This window comes from Ictidomys tridecemlineatus, chromosome 13 (assembly GCF_052094955.1).
Source record: "Ictidomys tridecemlineatus isolate mIctTri1 chromosome 13, mIctTri1.hap1, whole genome shotgun sequence".
Lineage (NCBI taxonomy): Eukaryota > Metazoa > Chordata > Mammalia > Rodentia > Sciuridae > Ictidomys > Ictidomys tridecemlineatus.
In genome coordinates, this window is record NC_135489.1 from 42,891,213 (window position 1) to 42,914,509 (window position 23,297).

General features: G+C 40.4%; 1 protein-coding gene and 1 long non-coding RNA gene across 7 annotated transcripts in view; one reads left to right on the plus strand and one right to left on the minus strand.

The window, feature by feature from the left end:
- Positions 1-23,297, plus strand: part of Chst9 (carbohydrate sulfotransferase 9) — a 244,400-nt gene that overhangs the window by 165,036 nt on the left and 56,067 nt on the right. The window lies entirely within an intron of this gene.
- LOC120886197 (uncharacterized) overlaps positions 21,240-23,297 on the minus strand; it is a 47,528-nt gene continuing 45,470 nt past the window's right edge. For both annotated transcript variants that reach the window (XR_013429617.1, XR_013429616.1), the window contains exon 7: positions 21,240-22,438. This is a non-coding gene — a long non-coding RNA (uncharacterized LOC120886197). The remainder of the gene's footprint in view (positions 22,439-23,297) is intronic.

Sequence of the window (23,297 nt, forward strand, 5' to 3'; positions counted from 1 at the left end):
ATTTGCTAGAAGGGAAAATTTGTTGAAAGATACAAAATAGGACTCTTGTTGACAATAGAAAAATATGGTCCAAATCAAATTATTTTCTTTTGTCATTTTTCTCTGATAAACAACAGAGAATCAATTTAAGGGATTAGGTACCTACATGTACCCATGGCTATAATATCCGATCTTGGGTTATTATGCAGACCTGTGCATGCAGGCACTGTCACACACCATACACCCTTGCACACTGTGAAAGGACAAGAGACAACTAGCAAAGCCCAAAGCAGCACTTTAACTAGGGTTCACATTTTCTCCAGCCTGTCTTGGAAATTACTGCCCAGTCTCTGACATCCTTTGGCCACCAATTCTCCCTCCTACCTTTTAGCCTCTCTTGCCCACGGAATTTGGTTTTGCCCACATAGAATAATTGCTGCCAAATTGTTAACTAGTGAACGTGAAAACACTGACAAAGAACTGACCTTTCCAATCCTTTGCTTCCTGTGTCCAGAGATCTCCAATAAAAAGATGTGTTGCTTAGAGTCATATTTACAGAGAATAAGTTATAACAGCATAAGCACAGGTTATGGGCATGTAATAACTGTGCAGAATCAACTACTTCTTGAAGTTATAAGCCAGTCTCTACAATCTTAAAAGGACCAAGCAGGTCCCTAAAGATACACTGTTGAGCAAATCATCATGGGATTCACAGATTGGTTCAGACCTGGTCCTCCTCTATGAGATACACAAGCAATGAATAATCCAGCTCTGTCCCCAAATGGGCATTTCATAGTAACTATATAATTTCTTATTGTTAACACTATTGAAAACAAGATCTTTGATAATTCTGAGATTTTTCATGTCTCTCTTGAAAGGGAAACTGAAATTTGAACTGAAAAAAAAATTTTTTTTGAGAAGCACAACCTAAACTAGATAATTATAAAATGTAGAGCAATTACATTAAAATACATGACAAATCTGTTTCGTTTAATGATAGCAAAGCAGCCTTTCTCTCAGGTTCCTTGTGTTAAACACTGTTACGTGGATTCATCCTAGATTTTTAATTTCAATTTAAAACTGTTCATAAAAATTTTCTAAAACTCATTTTTAAATCACTTGCTTATTTCTCATGTATCCATGAGCTACAACAACAAAAAAAAAGGGAATGTGAGTCTGACATTTGTGGATGAGGCTTGAATTAGCTACTTATTGCTGTGTGAACACTATCCCAAAATTCAGCAGTTGGGTAACAACAGACTTATCATTTCACAGTTCTGGAATCCAGGGAATGGATTCACAGGAATCCAGGCACAGCTTAGGTAGGGAGTTTTACCTTGGGGATTTCCACCACCTGCTGTCATCTTAAGGCTTGTTTCTTCCAAGTTCACTCATATGCCTGTTGCCAGGTCTCACAAGATCTGCTTCCAGATTCAATCATATGAACAATTACACAGGATTGTCTCGTGGCCTGACAATGGCTTGGCCCCAGAAGTGAGCACCAAGACAGAGCACCCCAGATGGAAGCCATAGACTTTCTACAACTTAAAATTAGAAGTGATGAATATTATTTGCTAGAAGGGAATCAGTAAAGCTACTCAAGTGGAGGGGATTATACAAGGACTTGAAGACCAGAAGGTAAAGACTGCTAGGAGCCATGACAGGGCACCTTACAGAAGAGTTATCAGAAACCCAAATATAAATTCAGGACTTCATGTAGAACAAAGTCAATGTTCTGTTTTGCTTTGCTCTAGTTTCCTCCAGATCTAGTTGCAACCCTTAGATTTTTAGTATTGTAAATCATTTTCTAAAGAGTTATGTTCAATTTAATCTTTATATTTTTTTCTGTTTCTCTTGCTTTAGTTTTTTTTTCTTGTACTCATTTATAATTTCATCATTTGTCTCTTGCCCTTCTTTTAATTTTTTAAAATGTTTTTTAGTTGTCAATGGACCTTTATTTTACTTATTTATATGCAGTGCTGAGAATCAAACACTGTGCTTCACACATGCCAGGCAAGTGCTCTACCACTGAGCCACAACCCCAGCCCCTGTCTCTTCCCCTTCTTTACTGAGAGCACTAAATAGGCTTTATACTGGCTTAATAGAAATACACAGGGCCTGGTAGGAATCTTGCCCCTATGATGGTAGCATGAAAATTCATAGATAAAGAACATTTCTGCTTTGTTTGGGGTTTTGGTTATTCTCTTAGGAACAATTTTGGCACACATTAACACCATTCTGTATCCACCTGCATTTCTGGGTCTAAAAGTTCTGATTCTTCGCAAGAAATGAAACTTAAAAGTTTAAATTCTCGTTATTTTTCTCTGATTTTACCATTTTTGAGAAAAGCTTATGATACCTAAGTAATTTCTTATTCCAGAGTGGTAAGATTCTGGATTGAAATTGAGTATCACCTGCAGGGCTGACCAAGACCAACCATGGAGAGTTGTGTGTAGACGGTCTGAGACGAAAATTGTCTAGATTTATGTGAGACGGTTTGTCCCATAAAGTGACTCTCCCACTCCTTCTTGGCTGCCACTAACAGCCACATAAGGATGGTGGTTATTGTGCCTAATGGAAAATGTCCCTAATGAGTAGTCTGGCGTTTTGACATGTATTTGTTTGAGCCATATTTAGCATGTCTGCCTACAGATTACAAGAAAATCAAAACTTCATCTAAATTAAAGACCCTGCAAATGAATGCTTACAGAAACTTGGCTCACAGCGAATGTACAAGGTAAATAAGTAAAAATGCCCTCTTTAAATTCAACCATGATTACTTAAAACTATTTTGTAGTGGCTTAATGCCATTGTATTATTTGAGAAGAAATGTTTTTTTTATTTTCTAGTCCTGTAGTTATTTTCCTTTTCAAGCCATTTGTTAGTACGGGTAGTGACATCAAGGAGTGAAAATTCACCTTTCTTTCCTTTTTTTTTTTTTTTTTGACAAGGCTTTAAAAGTAATCTTACCTTTGATTCTGTCCCTTTATGGCTGATTAAGGGCCACTAAACAAGTGACAGTGACTGAAGTAAATGTTTGAAGTGGATTTATTCACATTCTAATCTGTCAATTAACCAAATTATTTTGGATCTTGAATGTCCCCCAAAGTCTCATGTGTTGAAGACTTGGTGGCAGCCTGTGACACTATTGAGAGGTGGTGGGATTTTAGGTAGGTGGAGCCTAATGAGAGGAGGTTAGATCATTAGAGGCTGTCTCTCTCTCTCTCTCTCTCTCTCTCTCTCTCTCTCTCTCTCTCTCTCTCTCTCTCTCCCCCCCCCCCCTTTCCAGCTGCCAGAAGTTGAGCGGCTTCTCCTCCATGTGCTCCTACCATGATCAACTGTGCCACCATGGGCCCAGAACAACATTGCCAATAATATTTTTCTCCTTTTAAGTTATTTATCTTAGATATTTGCACAGCAATGAAAAGCTGACTGCCACACTCATCTATGTTCATTTATTTAATGAGCTTTTACTTTCTGTTAGGAATTGTGCAAGGCCTAGGAGTTTGAGTGGTGAGCAAGAGACAATGAGTCCTTACCTTCAATGATTATAAAATCCTTTAAAGAAAAAAAATAATAATACTTTTCTCTTTCTCAAACCCTCTGTGTCTAGGCTCTTGTTACCATCCATTCCCAGAATAGACCACATGTGGCCTTCTCCACATCACTGGTTTCTTGTTCAGAGTTTAGGGCCAAGATATCTGATGGCAAAGCTCCATGTTTCTGAGTCCTGTCTTCAGGGTCTGGGAAAGTGATGATCTGTGGTGTGGGCTCTGCCTCACAGTGGAGCCATCTCCAAACTGAGGAATGAGGTGTATCATGAACAGGAAAATACGTGACAAAGAGCCACATCCACCTTTCCCCTCTTACTGGATTGTTCCACCAGCATACAACCATGCTGTTCTTCCTCCTATCCTCAAGGTTCTCTCCTAGACCCCCTTTCCCTCACAACTACGCAACTATTGTCCACTGCTCTTTTCAGCAAGAGCAACGTACCCTTCATAACAGGTCTATTTGTCCATGTTTTTCTAAAAAACCTTTCTGCATTAGTCAGGGTTCCCCAGATAGACTGTATACAACACACACACACACACACACACACACACACACACACACACACACACCAATGCATGTGCATTTAGATATAAAGATGTGAGGGGTTATTTGGTGAATTGGCTCATACAACCAGAGGCCACCTGCAAGCTGGAGAACGAGACAAGTCAGTGGCCTGGCTCAGTCCAAGAAGCTGGAAGCCTCAGACGTAGGAGGGCTGAGAGTGCAGCCCCCATTCTGAACCCAAAGGCCCAAAAGTCCCAGAAAACTGTTTCAAATGCCACAGGCCAAAGAACCTGGCATCTGATACTCAAAGGCAGCAGGAGACTGTGCCCCATCATAAAAGGAAGAGCTAGAGAGTAGCTTCCCCTTCCTCCATCCAATTGCCGGGCACCCACACTGAGGTCAGACCTTCCCCCTCAGGTCATTGATCTGCCTGCCAATCCTCTCTGGCAGCACCCTCACAGACACTCCCAGAAACAACACTTCTCCAGCCATCTAGGTGTCCCTCAAGCCACTCTAGTTGACACCCCAAATTAACCATCACCCTGTCCAAAGGGACTTTCATGTCCATCACTTCACAGGACTGCTCCAGGTTACCAATGCCCACCTCACTACCAGATCCATTAGCTGAGTCTCTGTCCTCATATTCAACAGCTCTATCAGAAACATTTGACCAGTTCCCTCCCTTGTCCTCAGAAGAGGCTCTGCATCGACATCCACGACATACCATCTCCTGTTCTCACTGTCAGGTGCTATTTAGTGTCCTTGCTTCCTGTTTCCTGTCTCTAGTTTTCTAGGCACAGAAATTCCTTATCTTTCCTTATCTTATGCCATGGTAACTTCATCTAGTCTCATGCTACTCACCTCCAGGTTATACCCATCTCTCTCTCTCTCTTTGGAGCCCAGATTTACAGATCCAGCTGCTTCTTTGATGTTTTATATTCAAAGATTAAGAAACATAATAAGCCCAAATAAGAAGTTTCTCTAGAAACTACAATTCTAGATCATCCAGTTGGTGGAGAAAGGATACATATTCTTAGAGAAGCTGAAAAGAAGAAAGAAGGAAGGAAGGAAGGAAGGAGGGAGGCAAGGAAGGAAGGAGAAAAGGAAAAAAGTAAAAGAAGATTTCCAGTTTCGTCACCTGAAGTGTTACACACAGTGCTTTAGTTAATATGTACATGCATTCCCCGTAACTGTGTAACTGGAAGTGGAATTTCTAGATTGTGAGACAGACACATACTCAGCTTTGGTGAATTCTCATTGCTAAAGAGTTTCCCCAAGTGGTTATAAAAAAAAAGAATCCACCCTTAGAATAGGAGAGCTCCTCTCTTTCACATCCTCACCAACAGTTGGCATTTTTGGCTTTGTAACTGTCTCTCTGTATCAACCACCATCTATCAGGAGCTTAAGACAAAGGACTTTGGATACCCAGGGTGTGGCATATAGTAGGCGTTTGACGAAATTTTTGAATAAATAAATTTTATTTCATTCTCCTGAAATACTGTCACCTGAAGAAAGTAGTTTCATAATTTTTGAGTAAATGAATAAATACATGAAGACTCTCATGTGGAAAAAGAATCATAGAACAAGGTATAACAAATAGGGACTTCTAGGAGTCAGGGATCACTGACATACATGTCAGAGAAGTGTTTGGAGAATATTCAAAGGCTCCCTAACTCCTTGGCTACTGCTCCTTCTAAACTATGAGCTCAGTGAGGCCAGTGACAGGATTCCATTCACTGTGTGTCCCCAGTCTCCAAGAGGGGCTAGTGCAGTGCCTGGCACACAGTGAATTACTATAAGAGGAAGGAAAGCCCGGGAGGGAGGGAGGGAGGGAGGAAAAGAGGGAGTTACACAATGGCGTGCATGGAGTTGTGTTGTTGCTACTGTTTTGGTGCTTGGTGGCTTCTGCTGGCGAAACTACAGTTCTAGATCATCTGGTTGGCCGAGAAAGGATACATATTCTTAGAGAAGCTGAAAAGAAGAAAGAAGGAAGGATGAAAGGAAGGAAGGAAGAAAGGAAGGAAGGAAGAAAGGAAGGAAGGAAGGGAGGAAGGAAGGAAGGAAGGAAGGAGAAAAGGAAAAAAGTAAGAAAAGATTAATTTAATAAATTCATCCATAATTTTGTGATCAGAAATGTTTCAAGAAACTATAAAATAAACTGCAGCACACATGTACATTCTATGTTTTAGGGTCTCTCTCTCTCTCTCTCTCTCTCTCTCTCTCTCTCTCTCTCTCTCTCTCTCTCTGCCTTTTTTATTTTCTTTTAATTACCTATGGGTGAAGGGACTGGGAAGTGGGTCACCATAAGCCTTTCAATGTTCAGAAATGGAATCTTGCCCCTGGGCAGGGACCAGGTTGTGAAGAGCCTGGTGGGTCTTGTTTACTGTGTGCAGGAGTTTGTGCTTGATCTTGCAGGCAGCTGTAAACCCGTGAGTGATGTTAAGGAGGGAAAAATAGCAGAATAGATTTGCTTTTCTAAAGGTCATTCTGACGGCTGTGGGGGGGAGGATTGATTGGGAAATGGGAAGGGGAGGATGGGAAACTAATGTACAGAAGACCAGTTAAATGTTGAAACTGATCAAGAGAGGGTTGATGAGAACTCGAAGGAGGGCCGTGATATGATGGAGGAGAACAGAATTGGATTCAACCGCTTTTTAGTAAGCTGACTCAAGCCACTGAATTTGCAAAGGTAGTAGGGTTTGTCAGAAAGAATTAGAGTCCGCTTTAAATTTGATAGTAATAATTAAATTGTCAGGCCGCCACTTGTACTGGATGTTTGAGGTTATGCCATGGAAGGACTTTGTTAACTAGAAAGCACTGCACACGTACAAAGTGGGATAATTGGAAGTCCTATCTCCAAAGTCCCGCATCAGGGCAAGTATCAAGAGTTTGAAAATGAGTTCATGTTTATGGGTGACCAACAGCAGGAGAGCACATCTATTCTCAGACGGAGCTTCCTGTTTGTTCTCTTGCACACGTTACAATGGAAATTAGTAGCACTCAAATGATTGATGGTGCTCTCTTCTAAACATGCCACTTAGCAAATACTGGCTGCAGCTAAGTAACTCAGGAATTCACACACTGATGGATGCCAGACACGAAGGCTATTTTTTTGTGAATGGACTGAAGATACCTCCCTATGCAGAGAAAGCATCCTGACTACATGGGTCGTGAGCAAGACATTTTTTTTTATATAACTTGGTATTTAGATGTGAAGAATGTTGCTTGATTGTGCATATTTATGTTTGTGGCCCGGTCCAAAGAAGCATTTGGCTGCTTCTTATTGATATTTTATGAATTTTTTTATGCAAAAGCCTTTATTTAATGCCTACAACTCAATCTGTAAGCAATCCTAATTTCCCAATCCACTTCTTAATTTGGAAAAAAAATACAATATTACAACCTTGTTAGTGGAGTATGTGTGAAAATAAGGGGGAAAAAGTGGGGAACCTTCTGTGACTTGAATCCATTTCATTATCACAGAATTCTCCTTATATATCTAAGCATCAATTCTATATAGACAACTATTGATCAACATTTTGAAGAAAGGCTGTACATATGTTCTTTGAGATCACTTAATTTTTACCTATCCTGCCTGCAGTGCGATTTAAAATATTCAGGCTTCTGTTTTGGCCAGTGGGTTGCTGTGAAATAATCCCATAACCTCTCTCATACCGCTTTGCTCATTTTCTGCCCTTGGTGAAATATTCATTATTAACTATTATAAATTATAAAATCTTTTTTTCCCAAGAAAAGTGTGGACTTTCTTTTTTAACAGATTTAGCCCTGATAGGACAGCTTGCCTTAGGCAGCACCACTAGTAATTGAATGTGCATGCTCAAGTGTAAACCATAGGAATTTTTAGAGAAAAGAAAATCTGACGGATAAAATGGAGCTAAAGCAGAAGGGGAAGAGAAGGGGAAATTCAGTGTTCTGGAACTTCTTGATTCCCATGTGTGAATCCCTGAATAATTGAACACTGTAGCATATATAAGACATTAATTTTCTCTCTTTCTGTCCTCCAGTTTATGCTTGGTACATAATAATCATATCATCACTATCCTTATGTATAGGTCAATTTGGGGGAGGGGGAATTACTTTTTTATTTGTTCTAATTAGTTATACAGGACACTAGAATGCATTTTGATATGTCATATATAAATGGAGTATAATTTCTCATTCTTCTGGTTGTGCATGATGTAGGATCACACCGGTCATGTGGTAATAATGTCCACCTTGTTCTACTATCCTTCCTACCCTCACCCCTTCCCCTCCCTTCACTCCCCTCTGTCTAATCCAAAATACCTCTATTCTTCCCTAGCCACCGCCCTTACTATGAATTAGCATCTGCATATCAGAAAAAAACATTCAGCCTTTGGTTCTTAGGGATTGGCTTATTTCTCTTAGCATGATATTCTCTGGTTCCATCCATTTACTGGTAAATGCCATAATTTCATTCTTTCTTAAGGCTGAGTAACATTCCATTGTGTATATATACCACAGCTTCTTTATCCACTCATTTGTTGAAGGACATTTAGCTTGGCTCCACAGTTTAGCTATTTGTGAATTGAGCTGCTGTAAGCATTGATGTGGCTGTGTCACTGCAGTATAGACAGGTCCATTGTATTATGGACTTAAGCATTAGGTCTCCACAGTCAGCAAGAATGTATTGAGAATCTATTCTACTTTTAGGAACTGTGGGTTATAAAAAATAAATAACACATGCCTCTTGCTTTAGCTCTTCGTCTTCTCTGGAATAAGGACAATACATAACTTTGAAAGTATAATGAAACTATGTTGGAGAGTTTTACAGAAGTACAGAATATGCTTACCTAAGCTTAACAGGTAGAGAAGGAAATGATACTGAAGACTCCCAGAGGAAGAAATATCTCTGGTATCAAGGGACCTTTATTTTATTTATTTATATGTGATGCTGAGAATCGAACCCAGTGCTTCACACATTCTAGGCAAGCATTCTGTCACTGAGCCACAATCCCAGCCCTTGTTTTGTTTTTTGGTTGTTATTTTGTTTTGTTTTAGTTTTTGGTACCAGGGGTAGAACCCAAGGGCTCTTAACCACTGAGCTACATCCCCAGTCCTTTTTACATTTCATTTTGAGACAGGGTCTTACTATGTTGCTTAGGACCCTGTTAAATTGCTGAGGCTGACTAAGAACTAGAGATCCTCCTGCCTCAGTTTCCCAAGTGGATGGGATTACAGACATGCACCACCACCCCCAGCTCTTAATGGTGTCTTGATGAATTCTTGGATACAGTCTAGAAGTGGGGAAGATTAATATAACTCTTTAAAAGCAGTTGGGTAACATATTTCAAAAGTCATAAAAAGTATTAACACTTAGAATTTCTCTTCTTTGAATTTTTAGCTTAAAAAATAAAAGCACAAGAGCTAGGGTTGTAGCTCAATGGTAGAATGCTTGCCTAGCATGTTTAAGGCACTGGGTTTGATCCTCAGCACTACATAAAAATATATAAATAAATAAATAAATAAATAAGTGTATTATATCCATCTATAACTAAAATTCTTTTAAATAAATAATAAAAATGCATAATTATATTTAAGAATATGGATTGAATAGTTGTTTGTAGTAACAATGTAGAAACCACTAATAGATATTTAAGGAAATTATATTTCATCAATTCAATGGAGTATCAGACAGACAGACATCATTTTTGCTAAGAATATTTACTAAGCAATCTGTGCCAGGCAAAGATCTAGACTCTGTGTACACAGAGTCAAATAGACCTGGATCTTACTTGAAGGAATCATGAGCTCCTTCAAGTAGGAACCAATAGTAAAATGGGAAATATAGAGGATCAATGAACTCTTACAGAATAAGGAGAGACTCAGTTTAGTGGTGGCAGAAAGGAGTCAGAGTGCACATGAGGCCCTGATAAAGCAAATTAGTAAGACAAGTGGAGCCACCAGGAGGATGGGGTACAGGACTTGAGTTTTGAATGATAAGTGGGGAGAAAGCATGGAACTAAAAAGATGTTCTAAAACTTTATAAAGTTTCATTGGAAATAAAGGCAGCCTGTACCATTGGATATACAGTTTGATCCAGACTATGAAAAAACACAAACTGTAAAAATGATTGACAATCAATCAATCAATCAATCAATAAAAAGAAAGAGACCAAAACTATAGTGATAATGTTTGTCTCAGCAGTGACACTTTTCTCATTCCTCCTATTTGGCTTTTCCCAAATATTCTTTTAAGGGTTCTCAGCAGGAGAATAAGAGCATGAAGTGTTCCTATTTTAAAGGGAAACTATTCACAGCCCCATCTCATAACATAATGGGCACATTTCCAAGAGGCAATAGCACAGGATAACATTTCCCAGGACGTTCAATCCTGAGATGACAACAACAAGCAAAACCCAGATTCAGGCCCCGTTCCATAAGCCATCTAGAAAAATTCTTATTGACTAAGGTCATGACCTGTAAATTCATCCCTCTGTAGAAGACCCACTCTGCTCATCCCTGAGCCAGGCCCTGAATCTCCCATTCACGGTTGCTTTAGTGTCTTAATTTGTCTAATAAAGTTTGAAATTTACGAGACATTTTCATAATGTTCTTCCTTTTATTTTCCCCACAACCCTGTGTAATAGAAAGGAACATTATTTTTTCTCATTTTACGGTCAAAGTATCTAAGACTTTAGATAACGTTTCTTGCCTGCGGATATAAAGCTGGTGAGTGTTAGAAGCAACACTGGAACCCAGATTTCTTTCTGAACATAGTGTTTGTTCCTCTGCATCACAGATACCAAATGGTAGACCACTGTCTTCAGCTAGCAAAGGCAGGCCAACATCTGTGAGAGACACGAGCTGGCTATTTTTCATTTCTGTAGGCTCCAGTGCCAGGAGAGTTCTAGCCTATGATAGATGGCCTGTCGATTTTTGTTGGAGCAATGGACAAAAGGATTATTCACACTCCAGCTTAACACTTAACAAACACACAGGTCCTAAACAAGTCATCTAAATAAATACTATCGTTGTCCTGGAGGAACCTACTCAGGAGAGAAAAAGAATCACGTTAACACAAAGGTCAGGAATGGGAAAAGAAAGATGGGTTACTTAGAATGAAAAGAAAATCTTTGAGACAAAGTTTCCTAATTAAATAAAATAGAATGATTTATCATTAAATATCCCTTTTATTCCAAAGAATCAATTTTCCACATTAAATGTCATTTTACATTGGGGGAAAAAGAAAAAGCACAGAAGAGAGAAAGTCTTTGAGAATCATCAAAGCATGTCTTATTTCTTACGCAGGCACATACCTGCTCTCCTGCCTGCATCTAAAAAGGGGATTCATTTAGCATTCACTGATGAGCATAAGAGTATTTCTGTTCTCCTGCTGAGACCGTGAAGCTTTGGATTTTTTTTTTTTAACTTATTAAGGTGGTGCACACAACCATGCCCTCGTGGCTTCAGCTATATATGCCCTTTGAAAAATCTCTAATGACATATTGGACACCCTGCATATAAATGTCACTACTTGGAATGAGAGTCAGACTCTTGCTCATAAGAAGATTCTCTGCTTGGCTTCAGTGCAGTATTAGCCCAGATCTAAAGAAAGAAAACTCCCTCTGAAGCATGATACCACATATTCTTTCTCTGCCATTCATATGGTGTTGGTAAACAGTTTAGCAATACACACAGGAACAATTGTACTAGTGGGTAAGGATTTAAACTGATATCTGTGGATCCTAGATCTTTTAGATTGTTTTCAAAACTCAGCAATGCCACAATCATTTTCCCCTCTGACTTTTTAACCAACATTGCAGATTTGGCTTTGGATTTCCACATGTATGGAAGGTATCTTTAAATCCCTATTACGTTGTTGGTTTTTTTTAACATGTGACCTTTGGAAATGATTTCCAATAACTGTAGCCGACTTTAGGCTCAAGGCTCAGTAGTGAAAGGTCACCCTGCATTTAGACTAAATGTGGATGGATCTGTACTCCCTGCAGCAGCCGATTGCTTCAGGGCTCACGGTTGTATTTGACCTGATGTTCTTTTCAACCCAAGCATTTAGACAGCTTCCATCTGAGTTTTTGTTTTAACTTCTTTTTTTTTTTTCACTTCAGTGAAAATTCAATGGGTTTATATGTTAGCAAGTAACTATTTTTCTTTAGAGATGCATATTTTTCTTAGAAATTTAAAATAGTAGAACAGGGGATGCTTTTTGAAGTTCTTTTACATTGAAGATGCTCCTAGTTCCTAAAAGGGCCCTCTCATCCTTCTCTCCAGATTCCTCATATAAAGACAACAACAAAAAATTAAATGAAAATAAAATAAAATAAACCTCTAGCCCAAGTTGCTATGTATAAATACTTGATATGGGGGTGAATATTTCCTCTTATAAACTCTGAGGACCATGAGGTCATAGTTGCTACTATGAAAACCACCTTGGAAGCAATACACTCTCCTGCCCCCAGCTTCCTGCCCTCGGGCACCCTTGTGGCTTCCAATGTTCATGTGACTTTGACACACCATGCAAATGAGTCACAAGGGTGTTTTTCTTTCTGTCTGGTGAGATCCTGTCCACCGCAAAGAACGACTTCAAAGTATTTGTGATAGTATACAGGAGTGGGCTTTAGGAATGCTGATTATCAGGGTCAGAGATACCTGTCTTCTTCTGGCCTCCTTCTTGCCCAGGTGAGAAGCAGAATTGCTTTCTGCAGCTCCGCACATGGAGCCTTGGAAGGACTCGGCACTGGCCATCTGGGGACCTGAGTTCACATTCGGGTTCTGCCTTTTACCAGTCATGGGGCTTGAAGCTAAAGCGCTCGTTCTCCAGGCTTCATCTTTTGTCCAAAAAGAAGGAGTTCATAGAATTAATTTCTGTAAATCCAATGAAACAGTGTCCAGCCTTGACCACAAGTCTCTTTTCTAAGTGAGCATCTTCCGATCAGATTCCCCAGGGAGAGAGTCGGATTACCGCAACTCTCTCTGATTTCAAAGAAGATGCCCCAGTGATTCCACCTGCCCTAAGAATGCACCAGAGAATGAAATCATTTCTTATATTCATGTAACATTTTTAAAAAGCTGTTTTCACTTATTCCAATTATAGTAGTTTATTTAGTCCTCCTGATGAGCATAGGTTTGGGGTACACTATTGGAATCCCTCTGTTTGCACTACCACCATCCAGAGGAATTCTGTGGGGGTCTTGGTCCTTCCTGCTAGCCCAAGGTGGTGGAGGCCACCTCCAATGACTGGACAATGTTGGAAGCCTACGGGATACACAAGGCCAGGGCCTCCAGCTGGACCATTCTGGGATGTGACTGGTGCTCTGCAGGGGTCCTCCCTCAGGAATCGGGTTATATCTGGGCTCTTTCCCCTCCTCTATTCTGCTGTACCTGCCCCTACTGACTTGTCCTAAAAGCACTCCTTACATCACTTGCACCTGAAATCTTGCCCAGGGGAAACCTCATCTAATAAAACAGTGGATTTAAACAACAAAGAAAAATTGACTGCACAAAGAGGTGTCCTGTCAAAAGACCCATGTCTGAAGCTCGGCTACTTAGCTCTTGGCAAAGGGCCCAGAGATCAGAACCTCTCGCTCCTCATTGATCAAACACAAATGATAAAGCCAATTCTGCCTACTGTATAGTTGTTGGAAGGATCCGATGAGATCATGGATTCTGCAGGCGTTTTAAAAGTTGCCAAGCATCATGTAAATAGAAACTAGTTGTCAACCTAAAACAAAAATTTTGAGCTGGAACTACAATCACTCATAGGTTTTCAGAAGAACCAACTTAACAGCAATTTTCAGATTCAGAAAACATACTTTACATCTTGGTTTCCTCCTACCACTGGCTTCCCCACATTCTACAAATCTCTCTCCCCTGAATGTTTGCTGTTCTTTTAAGCAGTGCATCTGGGTTCCAGATACTGACTGGAAAAGGGGCCTCATTTGCCCCTTCGTCTCTGATACTGAAGGTCTCCCACTCTCTGCCTGCCATCACCTGCCAGTGTCCGCCACCCTCTCCTAAATGTTGCTTTTAACTTTATTAGTCCCTTTTCGCTTTCATGTCAAACATATTGGGTCTTAAAACTTCAGAAAGGAAACAGACACCACCTTGAGTTGGCAATAGATCATAGTTTCAGTCCTGTACTTCGGATTTGGAAATGTTGTCGTGAATTGATGGAACACAATAAAACAGAGTTAATAGAATCTATGGCCCAGATGGTGGCTTGATGAGAATCATCACAATGTGTCCAAAAGAACATGGCATGCCAGCAAAGTTTTTTTTCCAGGAAGGCTCTGCAAGATTCATGATAACATTTTACATTTAATAAGGATCTAATTAGAGAGCTCAGCATGAGAGTTTGAAGACATGAAGTCAAAACAGTTTGGTACAATAAGTATTTTGTCAAGTACTTGGGCGCCAGGATGAAAAGGAGATGGCACATAGTCCCTAGTGGAAGAAACAGATAACAAAAACAGATCATTGCACTAGAGGATGGTAAGTGCCCAGAATGCTCCAAGCAACCACGTCCAGCCTGGCATTCAAAAGATAGATTCCCATCTAAAGCATCACCCTCTAGCTTTTATAAGATACTTAAAATTTTTTTATATATATTTTTTGGGGTACCAGGGATTGAACTCAGGGACACTTGACCACGGAGCCACATCCCCAGCCCTATTTTGTATTTTATTTAGAAACAAGATCTCACTGAGTTGCTTAGTGCCTCACTTTTGCTGCGGCTAGCTTTGAACTCGTGATCCTCCTGCCTCAGCCTCCTAAGCCCCTGGGATAACAGGCATACACCATGGCACACGGCAAGACACTTGAAAATCTTAACCTCCTTTAGGGGCTTCTGTTCACTGTCCTGCCATCATTGTCTCAGTGATGCTTACTTATCCTATGGGTCATCTGATTCATCATGAGAGTCCCCCTTATCTGTGGAAAAGACATTCCAAGTTCCCCATGGGGTGCTTGAGATCAAGGGTAATACTGAACCCCATGCATGCTAATGGGTAGGTGGCATACACAGAGTGGATACACTAGCAAAGGGATGAGTCACTTCCCGGGCAGATGGAGCACTACTCAGAATGGCATGCCATTTAATTTACTTCCACAATTTTTCCACTTAATATTTTTATATTGGAAGGAGAAACCACAGATATGGGGAGAACAATGCAGTCCATTTGTGCACATGTTGCCATGTCCCTGATTCTTCTAGACCTTATTCTAGATTCCACATAGAACAAGACAGACCGGATCCCAGCTGTCTGGTTGTGGAGCTTACACGAAATGGTCAGATACAGACCACTGACAATAGGATTGCAGACTGCAATAATGACCATGGAGGAAATGCACAGAGTAATGGAACCAAGAATAAGCAGGAGAGGCCTCCTTGATGTAAGAGGTCAGGGAAGGCCTCTCAAAAACAAGGCATTTGAGCTGAGACCTGAAAAAAGGATTAAGGGTACTCTGGGTAAAGGGAATGTCCATGCAGCTGGGAAGAATTTCATGTAATCAAGTGACCAAAAGGAGTCCAGTGTCGCCAGAGGGAGTGAACAGGGAGCAGAGTGTCACAGAGTGACGCTGGAGGAAGGCGGAGGCCATCGTGGAGGTCATGGGAAGAAACATGATTTCAATCTCAGAGCCATGCAGAGTTTGAAACTAAAACCACGTTGTAAATCACACGCACTTGAAAGGAAACCTGAAATCAGAGTCCACAGCGAGGAAATGTGCCATCACCTTGTGTGAGCTGCCACCCGCTCTTGCCTGGATACTGAGATCCCTGGTCAGCAGCTCCCTGCCTTCATCTGCACCCTATCAAAGTCCATTCTCAATGCAGACCCTTTAAAAGTTCAGAGAAATCATGCTACTTTTCTGCTTCAAACCCTGCCATGGCTCCCCATGTCATTAAGAGTGAAAGCCAGAATCTTGGCACGGCCTCTAAGGTCTCCCACGGTCTAGCCTCGGCAATCTACCTCTGTCAGCAACCCAGCCTCTGCCCATCCCTGTCGCCACAGCACCCCCCAACTTCCTTGATGCTCCTCAAACACATGAAGGTGCTCCCACCTGAGCACTTTTCACGGCTGCAGCCTCTGCCTAGAACTCTCTTTCCCAGGACCGCCTCATGACCAATCCATTTGCACTCCTCAAGACCTCGTTCGGGGTCTCCGGCTTCACGAACACCCCATTTCTTCTGTTCTCTTGCTTCCGTCTCTACCTGATGCTCCCAACTCCCTTACTCTATTTTTTTTTCCTTTTCAGTAACACATATCCTCTTGGAGCACATTCCATCATTTCCTTACCTGTCATATCTATCACTTATTGTGGGTGTCCCCTCTAGAGTCTAAAGAAGCTCTGGAAGGCAGACATCTTTGACCGTGGGGACTGTGGTAACGATTCAGCTGTTCAGTTTCCTCTCCTTCTGGATCTAGGGGAGGAGTATGTTCCCCTGAGTAGAATTTGGATGAGGCCATGTCATTTTATTTGGCCAACAGCCAGTGAGCAGAAGGGATGGGTTCCACCACGGGCAGAGCCTTTCACAGCCAGCACCCACCCTGTCGTGTCCCCTCCTCCCTCTGACACAGCATCCTTTCATTTTCTAGGTGGGGGCTGCTCCACTTGGCTGACTCCCTGGGTGATTAGTTTGAACATAATCCCCCTGGCAGCCATCAAAGGCCCTCTAGCGTGATCAAGAAAGAAACCTTTCATTTTGAGCCACGGGTGCTTGGTGATCATTGGTTATCACTACCTAACCTGGCCCACTTTGACTAAGTCTCACTTGTGCAATAATACCTCATGGGTACTTACCACGGTGCCAGGTGCGAAGCACACGCACAATGAGTGTTTGTTCAGTGAATTTGCGCCTTTGTTTTTAAAGTTTCATATGACACGTTTTAAATTTAAATATAGTCAGTTTACCACCCATATCTGGATACAGGCTTTATTTCATTAAGTGTCCTATGATGGCACTGGTCAACTAGCAATATTAACAACCTACTATGTGAGTTAAGTACCAGAGGAATAAGCCACTTCCTTAAAGCAGTTTTTAATCTAGTTGTAGAAACAGAACACATACACAAAATCCTAAGCACCACTCTGTGTGTGGGTGACACATCCTGAATGCTGCTGAGAGTTCAGAGATGAAGAAACTGCTTAGGGCAAGGATGGTTAGAGAAGGGGACAGGAAGCCACTGAGCTGGCTCAATGGCTTGGACAAGCAGAAATAGAAATAATGAGAAAGGGCTCCTGCCGGGAGGGGCAGCCATCACTCCCACACAAGCAGGAATGGACTTTGAAATAGGAGAAGGTCAGACTATAGAACTTCCTCGGTTGAAATGCTGGATGTCCACATGTTGGCTCCACGACTTTGGACAAACCCGAGTCTCTGTGGCCCCATTTTCTCATTTGTAAAATGGAGATCTTCCTCAGAGGGCTGTCGTGAGGATTCAACGAATCGATACCTAGAGTGTCCAGAGCAGAACCTGACGGGCAGTAAGTGCTCTTTGGAAAGAGGTGTCGAGAACAGGGCCGAGCTCAGAGTCTGCATGATCTTGAAGCTGAGATGAAACAGTCTGTGGGTTCACTCCATAGACAAAAAGCATTTTCCACGAGCAACTCAAAAAGGCTGTGATCAGGAAGCTCTGTTGGAGAAGGTTGGTGAGGAGTAAAGGTCAAATGGAGGACACGGTGGAGGCAGACTTGATCCTCACGGTGAGCAGTTTTAAGCACACACCACAACAATGACCCAGGAAAAGACAAAATGGACATGTCATAGAGGAGATGCTCCAGACCTACCTACTGGCCAGGTGGAAAGAAACAAAGTGACCAGAAAGTTCCAGGCTCTTGGCCACTAAGCAACATCATGGGAATAACCCACCAAAATGGCAAAGATCAGAGGGCCCTGGATTTTAAGGGAAAGATGACAAATTCTATTTTAGACACTGAAGTATCAAGGTCAAGTTATTTAGAAGGAAACTAGATATGATAAACTGAAGCCTAACTAACTCAAGGCTATGCCCAAAGGTCACTCAGAAAACCTTCCCCAAAGAGCTTATCTAAGAGACCTCCCTCCCCCTCTCTCTCTAGATCATCACCATAATTTATTCTTTTTCATTCCATTTCATGACACAACATTATTTATTTGTTAATTCGCTGTCGTCCACTCAGGGACCTGATCTTTCTTACTCCTTGCTGAAACCTCAGAGAGCAAGACAGCGCTGGCCCTGCACGGTTTCAGGAGTTATTTTGTGGGATAAACACTTTGTATTTTAACCTGGGAACACAGCCGCCAAATGTATATAAGCAACCAAAGGTCACTTTCAGCCTCGTTAGTAAGGAATTACAAGGAAAATGAGGATTAAAGCAGGAGGGCTAGATGGTAAAACATGTTAAAATAGAAAATTGTATAAGTTAATAGAAAGCTAGAGCAGTGAATGGAGCAGAGTTGAGACTAGACTTGACCTTGGGAGATTGTGTGCAAGTCAAGGATGCAAGCTGTGGGGGAGAGCCGTGTTCTCCAGTCAGTACTTGGTGCAGAACAGACTAGCCACCTGGACGAAAAACAGATCAGGGTCCTTTCTTCAAGAACTGCACCAGAACAAGTGTCAAGTGTATCAAATATTTAAACATAAGATATCACCAAAAAAATCATAAAAGTACTGGAAGAAAATTTCCTATTTTTTTGAAACAGCCGTAAATAGGTAAACACCTTTCTAAGAATAGCATGAAAAGGAGACATCATCATAGAGCATTTGATAATTTTTTTTAAAATTTTTTTAATTATAGATAGACACACAATATCTTTATTTATTTGTATGTGGTGCTGAGAATCAAACGCAGTGCCTTAAACATGTGAGGCAAGCGCTTTTACCACTGAGCTACAGCCCCAGCCCCGTATTTGATAAATTTACCTCACAAATATTAAAGAATCCACAAAAAACCTTCCATAATCCTACTCAAAAGACAGTGGAATTAAAGCATACTTAGAATTGCACACAAATATCTGACTTCTCTACTGTGCAACAAAATCATTAGACATAAAATATAGATGCATGGAAAATGGTAAATTCACATAAAGGAAATGAAAAGATTAGTAAACATAAAAGAATATTCCTCACCTACAATTTGTCAAATGCCAATTAAAACTATAACAATGCAACAGTTTCAAAGCTTGGTAATGCTAAAGGCTAGACAATATGAATAAAACAACAAACGCTTATGTATTGTGGGTGGAGTTGAAATTGGTATAGCCCTTTTTGTGGTCATTTGGCAATAATAAGTAAAATTTTAAATATGTGTACCATGTTAGCTAAGTAATTCCAATTCTAGGAATTGAGCTTCCAGAGTATGCTTATGTGAGTCAAAAAGATACAAGAAGAACCATTGGCCATCTGTAATAAGAAATTTCTAAACACATGCAATTGTTACCCACCTAAAATGTTATGCATTTTCTATTCAGTAGAATATAATGCAATAATTGAAAACAGTGAGGTCAACCTATATGATTGAGAAATGCTTATGATATACTGCTAAATGAAAGAAAAAAAACAGAAGTAGCTGAGTATCCTATACAGAGTGGTCCTGTGTGTGTAAAATGTACAAAGACAAATGTAAAAATCCTTCAATGTGCCACAGAGACTTTCAGAACGTTCTACTGTGTTAACTGCTGTTAATTGTAGTTACCCATGGGGAACTAGACTGATAGCAAAGAAATCTTTTTTCATTTTCACTTTATACATTCTCGATACTGGAATTTTTTTTTCAATGAATATAATTACTTTTAGAATTCCTTAAAGGAAGAATAAAGTCCTCCATATTTCAGTCACACTCTCCTTTTGACCCACCCTCCCCCAAAAAAATAGTTTATCTGCATTATTGACTTGATTATTCATGAGACTAAAATGTCAAGTACGCAGGCTCACCCACGTCATCTGCCACCTGGAACATAAGAAAATTGTGTCCGTTTCGAGAATTTGGGGGCCTCTCTACGAGAACCTCTGTGAAGTTGTATTAGAGAAGAATAATTAAAATCTTATTTTCAAATCACCCATAATCATAAAGGATATTCTGAAATGCTGAAATAATTCATGTACCTCGAAATAGTCAACTTTTCTTCACTTGGTGAGGCAATTCAGCGTCCTTTGCCAAAGGAACTAGGAAGCAGACAGGACAAGAGAGAAGACATGTCTGGACAGAAGGTTAATTCATTGGAAGACCAAATGATTATGAACAGCTGCATCACTAGCACACATACCTGTGGGTGTGCTGAGGGAGGGGACTCTGGAACCAGTGTCAGCATGTCATCGAGGACTTTGTTTTAATTTTAATCAAGAATCCTTATATGCATGATTTATATTTTTGCCTTGTTTCAAAAGCCTTTAAGGAAGGGAGATGAAATTTTCAAAAACCCCCAAGAACTAGGTTGCTAATCTTGCAAATTAAAATGAATGTACATTGCTGATTTCAAGTCTAAGACAATAACACACATTTTTAAGGCTTTAACATGCTTTTACTGTGCCTGATCTTGTCAAAAGGATTTATAATTCTTTAGAAAGATAGAAGTATCCTGTCAATTTGTTTTTCCTTGTTTTTTTTTAATTCAATAGCCATTGTCTAAGTCATAGTTCTCCTAAAGTGACCCACCTTCTAAAACTTACCAGAAAAAAATGATGATTAAAACTTAACAACGTCAGTTTTTTCTAACTAGCCCTTCCCACCCTAAATCATCAATTGGGTCTGTCAGTTGAAAAATGCTTGAGACTTCAGAAAGAAACAAAAACTATCAGTCCTGAGAAAACAGCATTATGAATAAACTACATATTTTTTTTTACTAAACCACACAATTTTAAGCACAGGAACTGAGATGGATCATGTTCATATCTGTTCTATTTTAGTTGCAAATCTTACTTCACTGGGTGGTGGTTGTTGCTTATTTTCCTCAACATCCACTTCAACATCATTTCTTGTCCTATTATGGTGCATTGTCTTTCGGGGTCCCTTATTAGGCCTATTGACTGCAAGACTCTCTCTAAAAAAAATATATATATATATATATATATATATATATATATATATATATATATCCATATATATGGATATATTAATATATAACATATGTAGCTATATAAATATGTGTGCACATATATCCATATGTGTGTATGCACATATGCATATACATATACATATATACATATATGCATACACACACATAATCATATATATGATCTTGTTAGCATTAGCTGTACAGGTGCTTTTTATTGTCGTTTCAGGAGTAAAAAGGAGAGTGAGCATGCATTAATTTATCTCCTTGGCACACACTGTTCATTTAGTCGTCAAGCAATACCATGAAATAAGCTGTAAGATCATCCACCTATCTCTGATTTGCATCTGTGGCTTAAGATTGTTAAATAACTCACCCAAGACTGCACAGCTAATGAGCAGCAGACACAGACCTTGAACTCAGGTCTATGATGCCAAAGCCCAGGCTTTAACACAGCCAGGGTCAAGCTCAGGGGCGGGCCAGATGGCCTGCTGCCTGGGATGCCAGTCTATAAAAAGCCCAGGACATTGCTAGAGTAAACCAAGAGTGTGTTGTTAGGTCACTCAGGTTTCCACACACAAATTTTCACATAGTTATAAAATGACTGCGCTGCTACCCAACCAGGCTCCTCCTGCAAGTGAGAAGTTTCGAGAAAGGCACTGTAAGTTGTCCCGTGCAGCGTCAGGTCATGGTCCCCAATAAAGTGATACTCACTTGAGGTTCACAGTTCAGTCACAGTCAGCTAAAATTCTAAACCCAAATAATGCCTGGCCCAGTGCTGGTCACTGGGAGAAAATGACGTCTCGTATTAGATTGCAAGTTGTTTTAATAGCTTCTCGAGAAATCGTTTGCTTTGGATAACCGAAAATAATGAGCGCGAGTATGAGATCACTGTTCTGAACGTTAGAAAAGATGGGAGCCTTTTATTTTGTCGGCTGAGGTTCCTTCCAGCTCGGCCTTGCCTTACTTCTCATCATGAGGCAAAGAGATGTCCCAGCTGCCCTCCTGATTTCCCCATCTTGATTGCTTCCTGCTGCCTTCTTACGTTCCTCTGTGAAATACAAAATGGGCAGTGCCCATTTCCTTTAGCTTTGTTCTGAAAAGAGCAGCTCAAAGCTTCTGCTTCCCCAAAACAGTGTTTTCCATCTTTATCCACAACATAGCACATATAAAATGTGGTGGTGTTTGTGTGGCCTACACAGTTAATGGGTGAGGCTGTAAGAGTAGGAGGATGCTCAGCTTGAGAACATGGGCAGGCCCAGGTGCTGGGAGTCAAGATCTTGGTGCACCTGCCCGCTGCCCGAGAAGCTTCGCTGTGAAGAACACCAGAGTTTCCATTATTATAATCTGGGCCCAGCTTCAGTTTTCTCTAGTACAAATAAATGGAGAAAAATAAAACAACCCATTATAAGTATTGCACACTAAGCAGGAAAAAGAAATTTGAAGTCCAAAATGATCATATGTGCTCCTGGATGGGGAGAATAAAAGTCCATCCAATGCCCCTCTCCCTGCCTATACTTGCATAAGTCCAGCCATCCAACGCCCCTCTCCCTGCCTATACTTGCATAAGTCCATAATTGTCCTTTGCTGAGGGGCCAATCACACAACGCTCTCAGCCCATTGTCTGGAACAGGTGCAACAGAGCAAAGCAGAGGCAACTTGTCCTTATCTGGGCGCCAGTCCAGCCACCAGATGGGTGGTGGAGAAAGAATGTACATTTTATGTAACCAATACCTTGTTAAGGTTGTTAACTGAATCTTACAAGAAAAGAGGGGCCTCTGAATACATCCATAAATTACTGCATCAATTTCTCAGTGGCAAAGTTAAATTTGAGCAACAGAATCAAGTAAATGGCATGAATTTAGATGAAGTCTCTGATTTTGATAGAGCTTTATAACTTTAGTAAATGTCTAAACTATGTTAACTGCATCAGGGTCTCAGTTCTGCTTCTATTTCTTTGGTTCAATGGAGTTTATGGTTTCTCTCTAAATTTATATAAAACATTCTTTTATTTAAAAAATCTTAGAGTCTTTTGCTCTGACTACAAAGATTTAGATTGCACAATTGTTTTCTCTTCTTGAGAGGGGTGTGGTAAGTAGAAGAGAGAATGCTTATAATGAGAGTATCTTGTTTTATTGAACACTTACTACTTGCCAGGCATTGTTAAATATGATACATACATATCTTAATGAGTCCTCATGAAAACCTCAGGAATTCTGATCATCAGT